The following is a 20,233-nucleotide window of genomic DNA, read 5'->3' as shown; positions in this document are numbered from 1 at the left end:
CAGCCGAATTGTCTCCAAGAGTCTAGTGCTGCCACGGGCACCTTATGGTCGTTCTCCTGGGAGTCTAGATTTTCGAATCCGACGCAAAACTGACAGTTAATTTTAACGTTCAGAGCCTCTTAATGACGATGGAACACACAAATTGCGTCGCGATTCAATACATCGTCCTACAGCCGACTTGTCTCCAAGGGTCTATTGCTGCCTCGGGCACCTTATGGTCGTTCCCCTGTGAGTCTAGTTTTCGAATACGACGCTTAACTGACAGTTAATTGTAACGTTCAGAGCCTCTTAATGACGATGGAACACACAAATTGCGTCGCTATTGAATACATCGTCCTCCAGCCAACTTGTCTCCGAGGTACTATTGCTGCTCCGGGCACCTTTTGGTCGTTCTCCTAGGAGTGTAGTTTTTCGAATCCGGCGCAAAACTGACAGTTAATTGTAACGTTCATAGCCTCTTAATGACGATGGAACACACAAATTGCGTCGCGATTCAATACATCGTCCTCCAGCCGACTTGTCTCCAAGGGTCTATAGCTGCTTCGGGCACCTTATCGTCGTTCTCCTGTGAGTCTAGTTTTTCGAATCCGACGCAAAACTGACAGTTAATTGTAACGTTCAGAGCCTCTTAATGACGATGGGACACACAAATTGCGTCCAGATTCAATACATCGTCCGACAGCCGACCTGTCTCCAAGGGTCTATTGCTGCCTCGGGCACCTTATGGTCGTTCTCCTGTGAGTCTAGTTTTCCGAATACGACGCATAACTGACAGTTAATTGTAACGTTCAGAGCCTGTTAATGACGATGGAACACACAAATTGCGACGCGATTCAATACATCGTCCTCCAGCCGACTTGTCTCCGAGGAACTATTGCTGCCCCGGGCACCTTTTGGTCGTTCTCCTAGGAGTGTAGTTTTTCGAATCCGGCGCAAAACTAACAGTTAATTGTAACGTTCAGAGCCTCTTAATGACGATGGAACACACAAATTGCGTCGCGATTCAATACATCGTGCTCCAGCCGACTTGTCTCCAAGGGTCTAGTGCTTCTTCGGGCACCTTATGGTCGTTCTCCTGTGAGTCTAGATTTTCGAATCCGACGCAAAACCGACAGTTAATTGTAACGTTCAGAGCCTGTTAATGACGATGGAACACACAAATTGCGTCGCGATTCAATACATCGTCCTCCAGCCGACTTGTCTCCAAGGGTCTATTGCTGCCTCGGGCACCTTATGGTCGTTTTCCTGTGAGTCTAGTTTTCCGAATACGACGCATAACTGACAGTTAATTGTAACGTCAGAGCCTGTTAATGACGATGGAACACACAAATTGCGTCGCGATTCAATACATCGTCCTCAAGCCGACTTGTCTCCGAGGTACTATTGCTGCCCCGGACACTTTTGGTCGTTCTCCTAGGAGTGTAGTTTTTCGAATCCGGCGCAAAACTGACAGTTAATTGTAACGTTCAGAGCCTGTTAATGACGATGGAACACACAAATTGCGTCGCGATTCAATAAATCGTCCTCCAGCCGACTTGCCTCCAAGGGTCTAGTGCTGCTTCGGGCACCTTATCGTCGTTCTCCTGTGAGTCTAGATTTTCGAATCCGACGCATAACTGACAGTTAATTGTAACGTTCAGAGCCTGTTAATGACGATGGAACACACAAATTGCGTAGCGATTCAATACATCGTCCTCCAGCCGACTTGTCTCCAAGGGTCTAGTGTTGCCTCGGTCACCTTATGGTCGTTCTCCTGTGAGTCTAGATTTTCGAATCCGACGCAAAACTGACAGTTAATTGTAACGTTCAGAGCCTCTTAATGACGATGGAACACACAAATTGGGTCGCGATTCAATACATCGACCTCAAGCCGACTTGTCTCCAAGGGTCTATAGCTGCCTCGGCCACCTTATCGTCGTTCTCCTGTGAGTCTAGTTTTTCGAATCCGACGCAAAACTGACAGTTAATTGTTACGTTCAGAGCCTCTTAATGACGATGGGACACACGAATTGCGTCGAGATCAATACATCGTCCGACAGCCGACCTGTCTCCAAGGGTCTATTACTGCCTCGGGCACCTTATGGTCGTTCTCCTGTGAGTCTAGTTTTTTGAATCCGACGCAAAAATGACAGTTAATTGTAACGTTCAGAGCCTCTTAATGACGATGGAACACAGAAATTGCGTCGCGAATCAATACATCGTCCTCCAGCCGAATTGTCTCCAAGGGTCTTGTGCTGCCACGGGCACCTTATGGTCGTTCTCCTGTGAGTCTAGATTTTCGAATCCGACGCAAAACTGACAGTTAATTGTAACGTTCAGAGCCTCTTAATGACGATGGAACACACAAATTGCGTCGCGATTCAATACATCGTCCTCCAGCCGAATTGTCTCCAAGGGTCTAGTGCTGCCTTGGGCACCTTATCGTCGTTCTCCTGTGAGTCTAGATTTTTGATTCCGACGCAAAACTGACAGTTAATTGTAACGTTCAGAGCCTCTTAATGACGATGGAAGACACAAACTGCGTCGAGATTCAATACATCGTCCGACAGCTGACCTGTCTCCAAGGGTCTATTGCTGCCTCGGGCACCATATGGTCGTTCTCCTGTGAGTCTAGTTTTCCGAATACGACGCATAACTGACAGTTAATTGTAACGTTCAGAGCCTCTTAATGACGATGGAACACACAAATTGCGTCGCGATTCAATACATCGTCCTCCAGCCGACTTGTCTCCAAGGGTCTAGTGCTGCCTCGGGCACCTCATGGTCGTTCTCCTGTGAGTCTAGATTTTCGAATCCGACGCAAAACTGACAGTTAATTGTAACGTTCAGAGCCTCTTAATGACGATGGAACACACAAATTGCGTCGCGATTCAATACATCGTCCTCCAGCCGACTTGTCTCCAAGGGTCTATAGCTGCCTCGGGCACCTTATCGTCGTTCTCCTGTGAGTCTAGTTTTCCGAATACGACGCATAACTGACAGTTAATTGTAACGTTCAGAGCCTCTTAATGACGATCGAACACACAAATTGCGTCGCGATTGAATACATCGTCCTCCAGCCAACTTGTCTCCGAGGTACTATTGCTGCCCCGGGCACCTTTTGGTCGTTCTCCTAGGAGTGTAGTTTTTCGAATCCGGCGCAAAACTGACAGTTAATTGTAACGTTCAGAGCCTCTTAATGACGATGGAACACACAAATTGCGTCGCGATTCAATACATCGTCCTCCAGCCGACTTGTCTCCAAGGGTCTATTGCTGCCTCGGGCACCTTATGGTCGTTCTCCTGTGAGTCTAGATTTTCGAATCCGACGCAAAACTGACAGTTAATTGTAACGTTCAGAGCCTCTTAATGACGATGGAACACACAAATTGCGTCGCGATTCAATACATCGTCCTCCAGCCGACTTGTCTGCAAGGGTCTATTGCTGCCTCGGGCACCTTATGGTCGTTCTCCTGTGAGTCTAGATTTTCGAATCCGACGCAAAACTGACAGTTAATTGTAACGTTCAGAGCCTCTTAATGACGATGGAACACACAAATTGCGTCGCGATTCAATACATCGTCCTCCAGCCGACTTGTCTCCAAGGGTCTATAGCTGCCTCGGGCACCTTATCGTCGTTCTCCTGTGAGTCTAGATTTTCGAATCCGACGCAAAACTGACAGTTAATTTTAACGTTCAGAGCCTCTTAATGACGATGGAACACACAAATTGCGTCGCGATTCAATACATCGTCCTACAGCCGACTTGTCTCCAAGGGTCTATTGCTGCCTCGGGCACCTTATGGTCGTTCCCCTGTGAGTCTAGTTTTCGAATGCGACGCATATCTGACAGTTAATTGTAACGTTCAGAGCCTCTTAATGACGATGGAACACACAAATTGCGTCGCTATTGAATACATCGTCCTCCAGCCAACTTGTCTCGGAGGTACTATTGCTGCTCCGGGCACCTTTTGGTCGTTCTCCTAGGAGTGTAGTTTTTCGAATCCGGCGCAAAACTGACAGTTAATTGTAACGTTCATAGCCTCTTAATGACGATGGAACACACAAATTGCGTCGCGATTCAATGCATCGTGCTCCAGCCGACTTGTCTCCAAGGGTCTAGTGCTTCTTCGGGCACCTTATGGTCGTTCTCCTGTGAGTCTAGATTTTCGAATCCGACGCAAAACCGACAGTTAATTGTAACGTTCAGAGCCTGTTAATGACGATGGAACACACAAATTGCGTCGCGATTCAATACATCGTCCTCCAGCCGACTTGTCTCCAAGGGTCTATTGCTGCCTCGGGCACCTTATGGTCGTTTTACTGTGAGTCTAGTTTTCCGAATACGACGCATAACTGACAGTTAATTGTAACGTTCAGAGCCTGTTAATGACGATGGAACACACAAATTGCGTCGCGATTCAATACATCGTCCTCAAGCCGACTTGTCTCCGAGGTACTATTGCTGCCCCGGGCACTTTTGGTCGTTCTCCTAGGAGTGTAGTTTTTCGAATCCGGCGCAAAACTGACAGTTAATTGTAACGTTCAGAGCCTCTTAATGACGATGGAACACACAAATTGCGTCGCGATTCAATAAATCGTCCTCCAGCCGACTTGCCTCCAAGGGTCTAGTGCTGCTTCGGGCACCTTATCGTCGTTCTCCTGTGAGTCTAGATTTTCGAATCCGACGCATAACTGACAGTTAATTGTAACGTTCAGAGCCTGTTAATGACGATGGAACACACAAATTGGGTCGCGATTCAATACATCGACCTCAAGCCGACTTGTCTCCAAGGGTCTATAGCTGCCTCGGCCACCTTATCGTCGTTCTCCTGTGAGTCTAGTTTTTCGAATCCGACGCAAAACTGACAGTTAATTGTTACGTTCAGAGCCTCTTAATGACGATGGGACACACTAATTGCGTCGAGATCAATACATCGCCCGACAGCCGACCTGTCTCCAAGGGTCTATTACTGCCTCGGGCACCTTATGGTCGTTCTCCTGTGAGTCTAGTTTTTTGAATCCGACGCAAAAATGACAGTTAATTGTAACGTTCAGAGCCTCTTAATGACGATGGAACACAGAAATTGCGTCGCGAATCAATACATCGTCCTCCAGCCGAATTGTCTCCAAGGGTCTAGTGCTGCCACGGGCACCTTATGGTCGTTCTCCTGTGAGTCTAGATTTTCGAATCCGACGCAAAACTGACAGTTAATTGTAACGTTCAGAGCCTCTTAATGACGATGGAACACACAAATTGCGTCGCGATTCAATACATCGTCCTCCAGCCGAATTGTCTCCAAGGGTCTAGTGCTGCCTCGGACACCTTATCGTCGTTCTCCTGTGAGTCTAGATTTTCGATTCCGACGCAAAACTGACAGTTAATTGTAACGTTCAGAGCCTCTTAATGACGATGGAAGACACAAACTGCGTCGAGATTCAATACATCGTCCGACAGCCGACCTGTCTCCAAGGGTCTATTGCTGCCTCGGGCACCATATGGTCGTTCTCCTGTGAGTCTAGTTTTCCGAATACGACGCATAACTGACAGTTAATTGTAACGTTCAGAGCCTCTTAATGACGATGGAACACACAAATTGCGTCGCGATTCAATACATCGTCCTCCAGCCGACTTGTCTCCAAGGGTCTAGTGCTGCCTCGGGCACCTCATGGTCGTTCTCCTGTGAGTCTAGATTTTCGAATCCGACGCAAAACTGACAGTTAATTGTAACGTTCAGAGCCTCTTAATGACGATGGAACACACAAATTGCGTCGCGATTCAATACATCGTCCTCCAGCCGACTTGTCTCCAAGGGTCTATAGCTGCCTCGGGCACCTTATCGTCGTTCTCCTGTGAGTCTAGTTTTTCGAATCCAACGCAAAACTGACAGTTAATTGTAACGTTCAGAGCCTCTTAATGACGATGGAACACACAAATTGCGTCGAGATTCAATACATCGTCCGACAGCCGACCTGTTTCCAAGGGTCTATTGCTGCCTCGGGCACCTTATGGTCGTTCCCCTGCGAGTCTAGTTTTCGAATACGACGCATAACTGACAGTTAATTGTAACGTTCAGAGCCTCTTAATGACGATCGAACACACAAATTGCGTCGCGATTGAATACATCGTCCTCCAGCCAACTTGTCTCCGAGGTACTATTGCTGCCCCGGGCACCTTTTGGTCGTTCTCCTAGGAGTGTAGTTTTTCGAATCCGGCGCAAAACTGACAGTTAATTGTAACGTTCAGAGCCTCTTAATGACGATGGAACACACAAATTGCGTCGCGATTCAATACATCGTCCTCCAGCCGACTTGTCTCCAAGGGTCTATTGCTGCCTCGGGCACCTTATGGTCGTTCTCCTGTGAGTCTAGATTTTCGAATCCGACGCAAAACTGACAGTTAATTGTAACGTTCAGAGCCTCTTAATGACGATGGAACACACAAATTGCGTCGCGATTCAATACATCGTCCTCCAGCCGACTTGTCTCCAAGGGTCTATAGCTGCCTCGGGCACCTTATCGTCGTTCTCCTGTGAGTCTAGTTTTTCGAATCCGACGCAAAACTGACAGTTAATTGTAACGTTCAGAGCCTCTTAATGACGATGGGACACACAAATTGCGTCGAGATTCAATACATCGTCCGACAGCCGACCTGTCACCAAGGGTCTATTGCTGCCTCGGGCACCTTATGGTCGTTCTCCTGTGAGTCTAGTTTTCCGAATACGACGCATAACTGACAGTTAAGTGTAACGTTCAGAGCCTCTTAATGACGATGGAACACACAAATTTCGTCGCGATTCAATACATCGTCCTCCAGCCGACTTGTCTCCGAGGTACTATTGCTGCCCCGGGCACCTTTTGGTCGTTCTCCTAGGAGTGTAGTTTTTCGAATCCGGCGCAAAACTGACAGTTAATTGTAACGTTCAGAGCCTCTTAATGACGATGGAACACACAAATTGCGTCGCGATTCAATACATCGTCCTCCAGCCGACTTGTCTCCAAGGGTCTTGTGCTGCTTCGGGCACCTTATGGTCGTTCTCCTGTGAGTCTAGATTTTCGAATCCGACGCAAAACCGACAGTTAATTGTAACGTTCAGAGCCTGTTAATGACGATGGAACACACAAATTGCGTCGCGATTCAATACATCGTCCTCCAGCCGACTTGTCTCCAAGGGTCTAGTGCTGCCTCGGGCACCTTATCGTCGTTCTCCTGTGAGTCTAGATTTTCGATTCCGACGCAAAACTGACAGTTAATTGTAACGTTCAGAGCCTCTTAATGACGATGGAAGACACAAACTGCGTCGAGATTCAATACATCGTCCGACAGCCCACTTGTCTCCGAGGTACTATTGCTGCCTCGGGCACTTTTGGTCGTTCTCCTAGGAGTGTAGTTTTTCGAATCCGGCGCAAAACTGACAGTTAATTGTAACGTTCAGAGCCTCTTAATGACGATGGAACACACAAATTGCGTCGCGATTCAATACATCGTCCTCCAGCCGACTTGGCTCCAAGGGTCTAGTGCTGCTTCGGGCACCTTATCGTCGTTCTCCTGTGAGTCTAGATTTTCGAATCCGACGCAAAACTGACAGTTAATTGTAACGTTCAGAGCCTCTTAATGACGATGGAACACACAAATTGCGTCGAGATTCAATACATCGTCCGACAGCCGACCTGTCTCCAAGGGTCTATTGCTGCCTCGGGCACCTTATGGTCGTTCTGCTGTGAGTCTAGTTTTCCGAATACGACGCATAACTGACAGTTAATTGTAACGTTCAGAGCCTGTTAATGACGATGGAACACACAAATTGCGTCGCGATTCAATACATCGTCCTCCAGCCGACTTGTCTCCAAGGGTCTAGTGCTGCCTCTGTCACCTTATGGTCGTTCTCCTGTGAGTCTAGATTTTCGAATCCGACGCAAAACTGACAGTTAATTGTAACGTTCAGAGCCTCTTAATGACGATGGAACACACAAATTGGGTCGCGATTCAGTACATCGTCCTCCAGCCGACTTGTCTCCAAGGGTCTATAGCTGCCTCGGGCACCTTATGGTCGTTCTCCTGTGAGTCTAGTTTTTCGAATCCGACGCAAATCTGACAGTTAATTGTAACGTTCAGAGCCTCTTAATGACGTTGGGACACACTAATTGCGTCGAGATTCAATACATCGTCCGACAGCCGACCTGTCTCCAAGGGTCTATTACTGCCTCGGGCACCTTATGGTCGTTCTCCTGTGAGTCTAGTTTTTCGAATCCGACGCAAAAATGACAGTTAATTGTAACGTTCAGAGCCTCTTAATGACGATGAAACACAGAAATTGCGTCGCGAATCAATACATCGTCCTCCAGCCGAATTGTCTCCAAGAGTCTAGTGCTGCCACGGGCACCTTATGGTCGTTCTCCTGTGAGTCTAGATTTTCGAATCCGACGCAAAACTGACAGTTAATTTTAACGTTCAGAGCCTCTTAATGACGATGGAACACACAAATTGCGTCACGATTCAATACATCGTCCTACAGCCGACTTGTCTCCAAGGGTCTATTGCTGCCTCGGGCACCTTATGGTCGTTCCCCTGTGAGTCTAGTTTTCGAATACGACGCATAACTGACAGTTAATTGTAACGTTCAGAGCCTCTTAATGACGATGGAACACACAAATTGCGTCGCTATTGAATACATCGTCCTCCAGCCAACTTGTCTCCGAGGTACTATTGCTGCTCCGGGCACCTTTTGGTCGTTCTCCTAGGAGTGTAGTTTTTCGAATCCGGCGCAAAACTGACAGTTAATTGTAACGTTCATAGCCTCTTAATGACGATGGAACACACAAATTGCGTCGCGATTCAATACATCGTCCTCCAGCCGACTTGTCTCCAAGGGTCTATTGCTGCCTCGGGCACCTGGTGGTCGTTCTCCTGTGAGTCTAGTTTTTCGAATCCGACGCAAAACTGACAGTTAATTGTAACGTTCAGATCCTCTTAATGACGATGGAACACACAAATTGCGTCGCGATTCAATACATCGTCCTCCAGCCGACTTGTCTCCAAGGGTCTATAGCTGCCTCGGGCACCTTATCGTCGTTCTCCTGTGAGTCTAGTTTTTCGAATCCGACGCAAAACTGACAGTTAATTGTAACGTTCAGAGCCTCTTAATGACGATGGGACACACAAATTGCGTCGAGATTCAATACATCGTCCGACAGCCGACCTGTCTCCAAGGGTCTATTGCTGCCACGGGCACCTTATGGTCGTTCTCCTGTGAGTCTAGTTTTCCGAATACGACGCATAACTGACAGTTAATTGTAACGTTCAGAGCCTGTTAATGACGATGGAACACACAAATTGCGTCGCGATTCAATACATCGTCCTCCAGCCGACTTGTCTCCAAGGGTCTATTGCTGCCTTGGGGACCTTATGGTCGTTTTCCTGTGAGTCTAGTTTTCCGAATACGACGCATAACTGACAGTTAATTGTAACGTTCAGAGCCTGTTAATGACGATGGAACACACAAATTGCGTCGCGATTCAATACATCGTCCTCAAGCCGACTTGTCTCCGAGGTACTATTGCTGCCCCGGGCACTTTTGGTCGTTCTCCTAGGAGTGTAGTTTTTCCAATCCGGCGCAAAACTGACAGTTAATTGTAACGTTCAGAGCCTCTTAATGACGATGGAACACACAAATTGCGTCGCGATTCAATAAATCGTCCTCCAGCCGACTTGCCTCCAAGGGTCTAGTGCTGCTTCGGGCACCTTATCGTCGTTCTCCTGTGAGTCTAGATTTTCGAATCCGACGCAAAACTGACAGTTAATTGTAACGTTCAGAGCCTGTTAATGACGATGGAACACACAAATTGCGTCGCGATTCAATACATCGTCTTCCAGCCGACTTGTCTCCAAGGGTCTAGTGTTGCCTCGGTCACCTTATGGTCGTTCTCCTGTGAGTCTAGATCTTCGAATCCGACGCAAAACTGACAGTTAATTGTAACGTTCAGAGCCTCTTAATGACGATGGAACACACAAATTGGGTCGCGATTCAGTACATCGACCTCAAGCCGACTTAGCTCCAAGGGTCTATAGCTGCCTCGGCCACCTTATCGTCGTTCTCCTGTGAGTCTAGTTTTTCGAATCCGACGCAAAACTGACAGTTAATTGTTACGTTCAGAGCCTCTTAATGACGATGGGACACACTAATTGCGTCGAGATCAATACATCGTCCGACAGCCGACCTGTCTCCAAGGGTCTATTACTGCCACGGGCACCTTATGGTCGTTCTCCTGTGAGTCTAGTTTTTTGAATCCGACGCAAAAATGACAGTTAATTGTAACGTTCAGAGCCTCTTAATGACGATGGAACACAGAAATTGCGTCGCGAATCAATACATCGTCCTCCAGCCGAATTGTCTCCAAGGGTCTAGTGCTGCCACGGGCACCTTATGGTCGTTCTCCTGTGAGTCCAGATTTTCGAATCCGACGCAAAACTGACAGTTAATTGTAACGTTCAGAGCCTCTTAATGACGATGGAACACACAAATTGCGTCGCGATTCAATACATCGTCCTACAGCCGACTTGTCTCCAAGGGTCTTTTGCTGCCTCGGGCACCTTATCATCGTTCTCCTGTGAGTCTAGTTTTTCGAATCCGACGCAAAACTGACAGTTAATTGTAACGTTCAGAGCCTCTTAATGACGATGGAACACACAAATTGCGTCGCGATTCATTATATCGTCCTCCAGCCGACTTGTCTCCAAGGGTCTATTGCTGCCTCGGGCACCTTATGGTCGTTCTTCTGTGAGTCTAGATTTTCGAATCCGACGCAAAACTGACAGTTAATTGTGAGATTCAGAGCCCCTTAACGACGATGGAACACACAAATTGCGTCGCGATTCATTACATCGTCCACCAGCCGACTTGTTTCCAAGGGTCTATTGCTGCCTCGGGCACCTTATGGTCGTTCTCCTGTGAGTCTTGTTTTTCGAATCCGACGCAAAACTGACAGTTAATTGTAACGTTCAAAGCCTCTTAATGACGATGGAACACACACATTGCGTCGAGATTCAATACATCGTCCGACAGCCGACCTGTCTCCAAGGGTCTATTGCTGCCTCGGGCACCTTATGGTCGTTCTGCTGTGACTCTAGTTTTCCGAATACGACGCATAACTGACAGTTAATTGTAAGGTTCAGAGCCTCTTAATGACGATGGAACACACAAATTGCGTCGCGATTCAATACATCGTCCTCCAGCCGACTTGTCTCCAAGGGTCTATTGCTGCCTCGAGCACCTTATGGTCGTTCTCCTGTGAGTCTAGTTTTCCGAATACGACGCATAACTGACAGTTAATTGTAACGTTCAGAGCCTGTTAATGACGATGGAACACAGAAATTGCGTCGCGATTCAATACATCGCCCTCCAGCCGATTTGTCTCCGAGGTACTATTGCTGCCCCGGGCACCTTTTGGTCGTTCTCCTAGGAGTGTAGTTTTTCGAATCCGGCGCAAAACTGACAGTTAATTGTAACGTTCAGAGCCTCTTAATGACGATGGAACACACAAATTGCGTCGCGATTCAATACATCGTCCTCCAGCCGACTTGTCTCCAAGGGTCTAGTGCTACCTCGGGGACCTTATGGTCGTTCTTCTGTGAGTCTAGATTTTCGAATCCGACGCAAAACTGACAGTTAATTGTGAGATTCAGAGCCCCTTAACGACGTTGGAACACACAAATTGCGTCGCGATTCATTACATCGTCCTCCAGCCGACTTGTCTCCAAGGGTCTATTGCTGCCTCGGGCACCTTATGGTCGTTCTCCTGTGAGTCTAGTTTTTCGAATCCGACGCAAAACTGACAGTTAATTGTAACGTTCAAAGCCTCTTAATGACGATGGAACACACACATTGCGTCGAGATTCAATACATCGTCCGACAGCCGACCTGTCTCCAAGGGTCTATTGCTCCCTCGGGCACCTTATGGTCGTTCTGCTGTGACTCTAGTTTTCCGAATACGACGCATAACTGACAGTTAATTGTAACGTTCAGAGCCTCTTAATGACGATGGAACACACAAATTGCGTCTCGATTCAATACATCGTCCTCCAGCCGACTTGTCTCCAAGGGTCTATTGCTGCCTCGGGCACCTTATGGTCGTTCTCCTGTGAGTCTAGTTTTCCGAATACGACGCATAACTGACAGTTAATTGTAACGTTCATAGCCTGTTAATGACGATGGAACACACAAATTGCGTCGCGATTCAATACATCGTCCTCCAGCCGACTTGTCTCCGAGGTACTATTGCTGCCCTTGGCACTTTTGGTCGTTCTCCTAGGAGTGTAGTTTTTCGAATCCGGCGCAAAACTGACAGTTACGTGTAACGTTCAGAGCCTCTTAATGACGATGGAACACACAAATTGCGTCGCGATTCAATACATCGTCCTCCAGCCGACTTGGCTCCAAGGGTCTAGTGCTGCTTCGGGCACCTTATCGTCGTTCTCCTGTGAGTCTAGATTTTCGAATGCGACGCAAAACTGACAGTTAATTGTAACGTTCAGAGCCTCTTAATGACGATGGAACACACAAATTGCGTCGAGATTCAATACATCGTCCGACAGCCGACCTGTCTCCAAGGGTCTATTGCTGCCTCGGGCACCTAATGGTCGTTCTGCTGTGAGTCTAGTTTTTCGAATCCGGCGCAAAACTGACAGTTAATTGTAACGTTCAGAGCCTCTTAATGACGATGGAACACACAAATTGCGTCGCGATTCAATACATCGTCCTCCAGCCGACTTGGATCCAAGGGTCTAGTGCTGCTTCGGGCACCTTATCGTCGTTCTCCTGTGAGTCTAGATTTTCGAATCCGACGCAAAACTGACAGTTAATTGTAACGTTCAGAGCCTCTTAATGACGATGGAACACACAAATTGCGTCGAGATTCAATACATCGTCCGACAGCCGACCTGTCTCCAAGGGTCTATTGCTGCCTCGGGCACCTTATGGTCGTTCTGCTGTGAGTCTAGTTTTCCGAATACGACGCATAACTGACAGTTAATTGTAACGTTCAGAGCCTGTTAATGACGATGGAACACACAAATTGCGTCGCGATTCAATACATCGTCCTCCAGCCGACTTGTCTCCAAGGGTCTAGTGCTGCCTCGGTCACCTTATGGTCGTTCTCCTGTGAGTCTAGATTTTCGAATCCGACGCAAAACTGACAGTTAATTGTAACGTTCAGAGCCTCTTAATGACGATGGAACACACAAATTGGGTCGCGATTCAGTACATCGTCCTCCAGCCGACTTGTCTCCAAGGGTCTATAGCTGCCTCGGGCACCTTATGGTCGTTCTCCTGTGAGTCTAGTTTTTCGAATCCGACGCAAAACTGACAGTTAATTGTAACGTTCAGAGCCTCTTAATGACGATGGGACACACTAATTGCGTCGAGATTCAATACATCGTCCGACAGCCGACCTGTCTCCAAGGGTCTATTACTGCCTCGGGCACCTTATGGTCGTTCTCCTGTGAGTCTAGTTTTTCGAATCCGACGCAAAAATGACAGTTAATTGTAACGTTCAGAGCCTCTTAATGACGATGGAACACAGAAATTGCGTCGCGAATCAATACATCGTCCTCCAGCCGAATTGTCTCCAAGAGTCTAGTGCTGCCACGGGCACCTTATGGTCATTCTCCTGTGAGTCTAGATTTTCGAATCCGACGCAAAACTGACAGTTATTTGTAACGTTCAGAGCCTCTTAATGACGATGGAACACACAAATTGCGTCGCGATTCAATACATCGTCCTACAGCCGACTTGTCTCCAAGGGTCTATTGCTGCCTCGGGCACCTTATGGTCGTTCCCCTGTGAGTCTAGTTTTCGAATACGACGCATAACTGACAGTTAATTGTAACGTTCAGAGCCTCTTAATGACGATGGAACACACAAATTGCGTCGCTATTGAATACATCGTCCTCCAGCCAACTTGTCTCCGAGGTACTATTGCTGCTCCGGGCACCTTTTGGTCGTTCTCCTAGGAGTGTAGTTTTTCGAATCCGGCGCAAAACTGACAGTTAATTGTAACGTTCAGAGCCTCTTAATGACGATGGAACACACAAATTGCGTCGCGATTCAATACATCGTCCTCCAGCCGACTTGTCTCCAAGGGTCTATTGCTGCCTCGGGCACCTTATGGTCGTTCTCCTAGAAGTGTAGTTTTTCGAATCCGGCGCAAAACTGACAGTTAATTGTAACGTTCAGAGCCTCTTAATGACGATGGAACACACAAATTGCGTCGCGATTCAATACATCGTGCTCCAGCCGACTTGTCTCCAAGGGTCTAGTGCTTCTTCGGGCACCTTATCGTCGTTCTCCCGTGAGTCTAGATTTTCGAATCCGACGCAAAACCGACAGTTAATTGTAACGTTCAGAGCCTGTTAATGACGATGGAACACACAAATTGCGTCGCGATTCAATACATCGTCCTCCAGCCGACTAGTCTCCAAGGGTCTATTGCTGCCTCGGGCACCTTATGGTCGTTTTCCTGTGAGTCTAGTTTTCCGAATACGACGCATAACTGACAGTTAATTGTAACGTTCAGAGCCTGTTAATGACGATGGAACACACAAATTGCGTCGCGATTCAATACATCGTCCTCAAGCCGACTTGTCTCCGAGGTACTATTGCTGCCCCGGGCACTTTTGGTCGTTCTCCTAGAAGTGTAGTTTTTCGAATCCGGCGCAAAACTGACAGTTAATTGTAACGTTCAGAGCCTCTTAATGACGATGGAACACACAAATTGCGTCGCGATTCAATACATCGTCCTCCAGCCGACTTGCCTCCAAGGGTCCAGTGCTGCTTCGGGCACCTTATCGTCGTTCTCCTGTGAGTCTAGATTTTCGAATCCGACGCAAAACTGACAGTTAATTGTAACGTTCAGAGCCTGTTAATGACGATGGAACACACAAATTGCGTCGCGATTCAATACATCGTCCTCCAGCCGACTTGTCTCCAAGGGTCTAGTGTTGCCTCGGTCACCTTATGGTCGTTCTCCTGTGAGTCTAGATTTTCGAATCCGACCCAAAACTGACAGTTAATTGTAACTTTCAGAGCCTCTTAATGACGATGGAACACACAAATTGGGTCGCGATTCAATACATCGACCTCAAGCCGACTTGTCTCCAAGGGTCTATAGCTGCCTCGGCCACCTTATCGTCGTTCTCCTGTGAGTCTAGTTTTTCGAATCCGACGCAAAACTGACAGTTAATTGTAACGTTCAGAGCCTCTTAATGACGATGGGACACACTAATTGCGTCGAGATCAATACATCGTCCGACAGCCGACCTGTCTCCAAGGGTCTATTACTGCCTCGGGCACCTTATGGTCGTTCTCCTGTGAGTCTAGTTTTTTGAATCCGACGCAAAAATGACAGTTAATTGTAACGTTCAGAGCCTCTTAATGACGATGGAACACAGAAATTGCGTCGCGAATCAATACATCGTCCTCCAGCCGAATTGTCTCCAAGGGTCTAGTGCTGCCACGGGCACCTTATGGTCGTTCTCCTGTGAGTCTAGATTTTCGAATCCGACGCAAAACTGACAGTTAATTGTAACGTTCAGAGCCTCTTAATGACGATGGAACACACAAATTGCGTCGCGATTCAATACATCGTCCTACAGCCGACTTGTCTCCAAGGGTCTTTTGCTGCCTCGGGCACCTTATCATCGTTCTCCTGTGAGTCTAGTTTTTCGAATCCGACGCAAAACTGACAGTTAATTGTAACGTTCAGAGCCTCTTAATGACGATGGAACACACAAATTGCGTCGCGATTCATTACATCGTCCTCCAGCCGACTTGTCTCCAAGGGTCTATTGCTGCCTCGGGCACCTTATGGTCGTTCTTCTGTGAGTCTAGATTTTCGAATCCGACGCAAAACTGACAGTTAATTGTGAGATTCAGAGCCCCTTAACGACGATGGAACACACAAATTGCGTCGCGATTCATTACATCGTCCTCCAGCCGACTTGTCTCCAAGGGTCTATTGCTGCCTCGGGCACCTTATGGTCGTTCTCCTGTGAGTCTAGTTTTTCGAATCCGACGCAAAACTGACAGTTAATTGTAACGTTCAAAGCCTCTTAATGACGATGGAACACACACATTGCGTCGAGATTCAATACATCGTCCGACAGCCGACCTGTCTCCAAGGGTCTATTGCTGCCTCGGGCACCTTATGGTCGTTCTGCTGTGACTCTAGTTTTCCGAATACGACGCATAACTGACAGTTAATTGTAACGTTCAGAGCCTCTTAATGACGATGGAACACACAAATTCCGTCGCGATTCAATACATCGTCCTCCAGCCGACTTGTCTCCAAGGGTCTATTGCTGCCTCGGGCACCTTATGGTCGTTCTCCTGTGAGTCTAGTTTTCCGAATACGACGCATAACTGACAGTTAATTGTAACGTTCAGAGCCTGTTAATGACGATGGAACACACAAATTGCGTCGCGATTGAATACATCGTCCTCCAGCCAACTTGTCTCCGAGGTACTATTGCTGCCCCGGGCACCTTTTGGTCGTTCTCCTAGGAGTGTAGTTTTTCGAATCCGGCGCAAAACTGACAGTTAATTGTAACGTTCAGAGCCTCTTAATGACGATGGAACACACAAATTGCGTCGCGATTCAATACATCGTCCTCCAGCCGACTTGTCTCCAAGGGTCTAGTGCTTCTTCGGGCACCTTATGGTCGTTCTCCTGTGAGTCTAGATTTTCGAATCCGACGCAAAACCGACAGTTAATTGTAACGTTCAGAGCCTGTTAATGACGATGGAACACACAAATTGCGTCGCGATTCAATACATCGTCCTCCAGCCGACTTGTCTCCAAGGGTCTATAGCTGCCTCGGCCACCTTATCGTCGTTCTCCTGTGAGTCTAGTTTTTCGAATCCGACGCAAAACTGACAGTTAATTGTAACGTTCAGAGCCTCTTAATGACGATGGGACACACTAATTGCGTCGAGATCAATACATCGTCCGACAGCCGACCTGTCTCCAAGGGTCTATTACTGCCTCGGGCACCTTATGGTCGTTCTCCTGTGAGTCTAGTTTTTTGAATCCGACGCAAAAATGACAGTTAATTGTAACGTTCAGAGCCTCTTAATGACGATGGAACACAGAAATTGCGTCGCGAATCAATACATCGTCCTCCAGCCGAATTGTCTCCAAGGGTCTAGTGCTGCCACGGGCACCTTATGGTCGTTCTCCTGTGAGTCTAGATTTTCGAATCCGACGCAAAACTGACAGTTAATTGTAACGTTCAGAGCCTCTTAATGACGATGGAACACACAAATTGCGTCGCGATTCAATACATCGTCCTACAGCCGACTTGTCTCCAAGGGTCTTTTGCTGCCTCGGGCACCTTATCATCGTTCTCCTGTGAGTCTAGTTTTTCGAATCCGACGCAAAACTGACAGTTAATTGTAACGTTCAGAGCCTCTTAATGACGATGGAACACACAAATTGCGTCGCGATTCATTACATCGTCCTCCAGCCGACTTGTCTCCAAGGGTCTATTGCTGCCTCGGGCACCTTATGGTCGTTCTTCTGTGAGTCTAGATTTTCGAATCCGACGCAAAACTGACAGTTAATTGTGAGATTCAGAGCCCCTTAACGACGATGGAACACACAAATTGCGTCGCGATTCATTACATCGTCCTCCAGCCGACTTGTCTCCAAGGGTCTATTGCTGCCTCGGGCACCTTATGGTCGTTCTCCTGTGAGTCTAGTTTTTCGAATCCGACGCAAAACTGACAGTTAATTGTAACGTTCAAAGCCTCTTAATGACGATGGAACACACACATTGCGTCGAGATTCAATACATCGTCCGACAGCCGACCTGTCTCCAAGGGTCTATTGCTGCCTCGGGCACCTTATGGTCGTTCTGCTGTGACTCTAGTTTTCCGAATACGACGCATAACTGACAGTTAATTGTAACGTTCAGAGCCTCTTAATGACGATGGAACACACAAATTGCGTCGCGATTCAATACATCGTCCTCCAGCCGACTTGTCTCCAAGGGTCTATTGCTGCCTCGGGCACCTTATGGTCGTTCTCCTGTGAGTCTAGTTTTCCGAATACGACGCATAACTGACAGTTAATTGTAACGTTCAGAGCCTGTTAATGACGATGGAACACACAAATTGCGTCGCGATTGAATACATCGTCCTCCAGCCAACTTGTCTCCGAGGTACTATTGCTGCCCCGGGCACCTTTTGGTCGTTCTCCTAGGAGTGTAGTTTTTCGAATCCGGCGCAAAACTGACAGTTAATTGTAACGTTCAGAGCCTCTTAATGACGATGGAACACACAAATTGCGTCGCGATTCAATACATCGTCCTCCAGCCGACTTGTCTCCAAGGGTCTAGTGCTTCTTCGGGCACCTTATGGTCGTTCTCCTGTGAGTCTAGATTTTCGAATCCGACGCAAAACCGACAGTTAATTGTAACGTTCAGAGCCTGTTAATGACGATGGAACATACAAATTGCGTCGCGATTCAATACATCGTCCTCCAGCCGACTTGTCTCCAAGGGTCTATTGCTGCCTCGGGCACCTTATGGTCGTTCTCCTGTGAGTCTAGTTTTCCGAATACGACGCATAACTGACAGTTAATTGTAACGTTCAGAGCCTGTTAATGACGATGGAACACACAAATTGCGTCGCGATTCAATACATCGTCCTCAAGCCGACTTGTCTCCGAGGTACTATTGCTGCCCCGGGCACTTTTGGTCGTTCTCCTAGGAGTGTAGTTTTTCGAATCCGGCGCAAAACTGACAGTTAATTGTAACATTCAGAGCCTCTTAATGACGATGGAACACACAAATTGCGTCGCGATTCAATACATCGTCCTCCAGCCGACTTGCCTGCAAGGGTCTATTGCTGCCTCGGGCACCTTATGGTCGTTCTCCTGTGAGTCTAGTTTTCCGAATACGACGCATAACTGACAGTTAATTGTAACGTTCAGAGCCTGTTAATGACGATGGAACACACAAATTGCGTCGAGATTCAATACATCGTCCAACAGCAGACCTGTCTCCAAGGGTCTACTTCTGCCTCGGGCACCTTATGGTCGTTCTGCTGTGAGTCTAGTTTACCGAAAACGACCCATAACTGACAGTTAATTGTAACGTTCAGAGCCTCTTAATGACGATGGAACACACAAATTGCGTCGCGATTCAATACATCGTCCTCCAGCCGACTTGTCTCCAAGGGTCTAGTGCTACCTCGGGCACCTTATGGTCGTTCTTCTGTGAGTCTAGATTTTCGAATCCGACGCAAAACTGACAGTTAATTGTGAGATTCAGAGCCCCTTAACGACGATGGAACACACAAATTACGTCGCGATTCATTACATCGTCCTCCAGCCGACTTGTCTCCAAGGGTCTATTGCTGCCTCGGGCACCTTATGGTCGTTCTCCTGTGAGTCTAGTTTTTCGAATCCGACGCAAAAGTGACAGTTAATTGTAACGTTCAAAGCCTCTTAATGACGATGGAACACACACATTGCGTCGAGATTCAATACATCGTCCGACAGCCGACCTGTCTCCAAGGGTCTATTGCTGCCTCGGGCACCTTATGGTCGTTCTGCTGTGACTCTAGTTTTCCGAATACGACGCATAACTGACAGTTAATTGTAACGTTCAGAGCCTCTTAATGACGATGGAACACACAAATTGCGTCTCGATTCAATACATCGTCCTCCAGCCGACTTGTCTCCAAGGGTCTATTGCTGCCTCGGGCACCTTATGGTCGTTCTCCTGTGAGTCTAGTTTTCCGAATACGACGCATAACTGACAGTTAATTGTAACGTTCAGAGCCTGTTAATGACGATGGAACACACAAATTGCGTCGCGATTCAATACATCGTCCTCCAGCCGACTTGTCTCCGAGGTACTATTGCTGCCCCGGGCACTTTTGGTCGTTCTCCTAGGAGTGTAGTTTTTCGAATCCGGCGCAAAACTGACAGTTAAGTGTAACGTTCAGAGCCTCTTAATGACGATGGAACACACAAATTGCGTCGCGATTCAATACATCGTCCTCCAGCCGACTTGGCTCCAAGGGTCTAGTGCTGCTTCGGGCACCTTATCGTCGTTCTCCTGTGAGTCTAGATTTTCGAATCCGACGCAAAACTGACAGTTAATTGTAACGTTCAGAGCCTCTTAATGACGATGGAACACACAAATTGCGTCGAGATTCAATACATCGTCCGACAGCCGACCTGTCTCCAAGGGT

The sequence above is a fragment of the Schistocerca nitens genome, chromosome 11 (assembly GCF_023898315.1).
Source record: "Schistocerca nitens isolate TAMUIC-IGC-003100 chromosome 11, iqSchNite1.1, whole genome shotgun sequence".
In the NCBI taxonomy this organism is placed as follows: Eukaryota; Metazoa; Arthropoda; class Insecta; order Orthoptera; family Acrididae; genus Schistocerca; species Schistocerca nitens.
The sequence above is the reverse complement of the archived record's forward strand: the minus strand, read 5'-3'. Positions refer to the sequence as shown.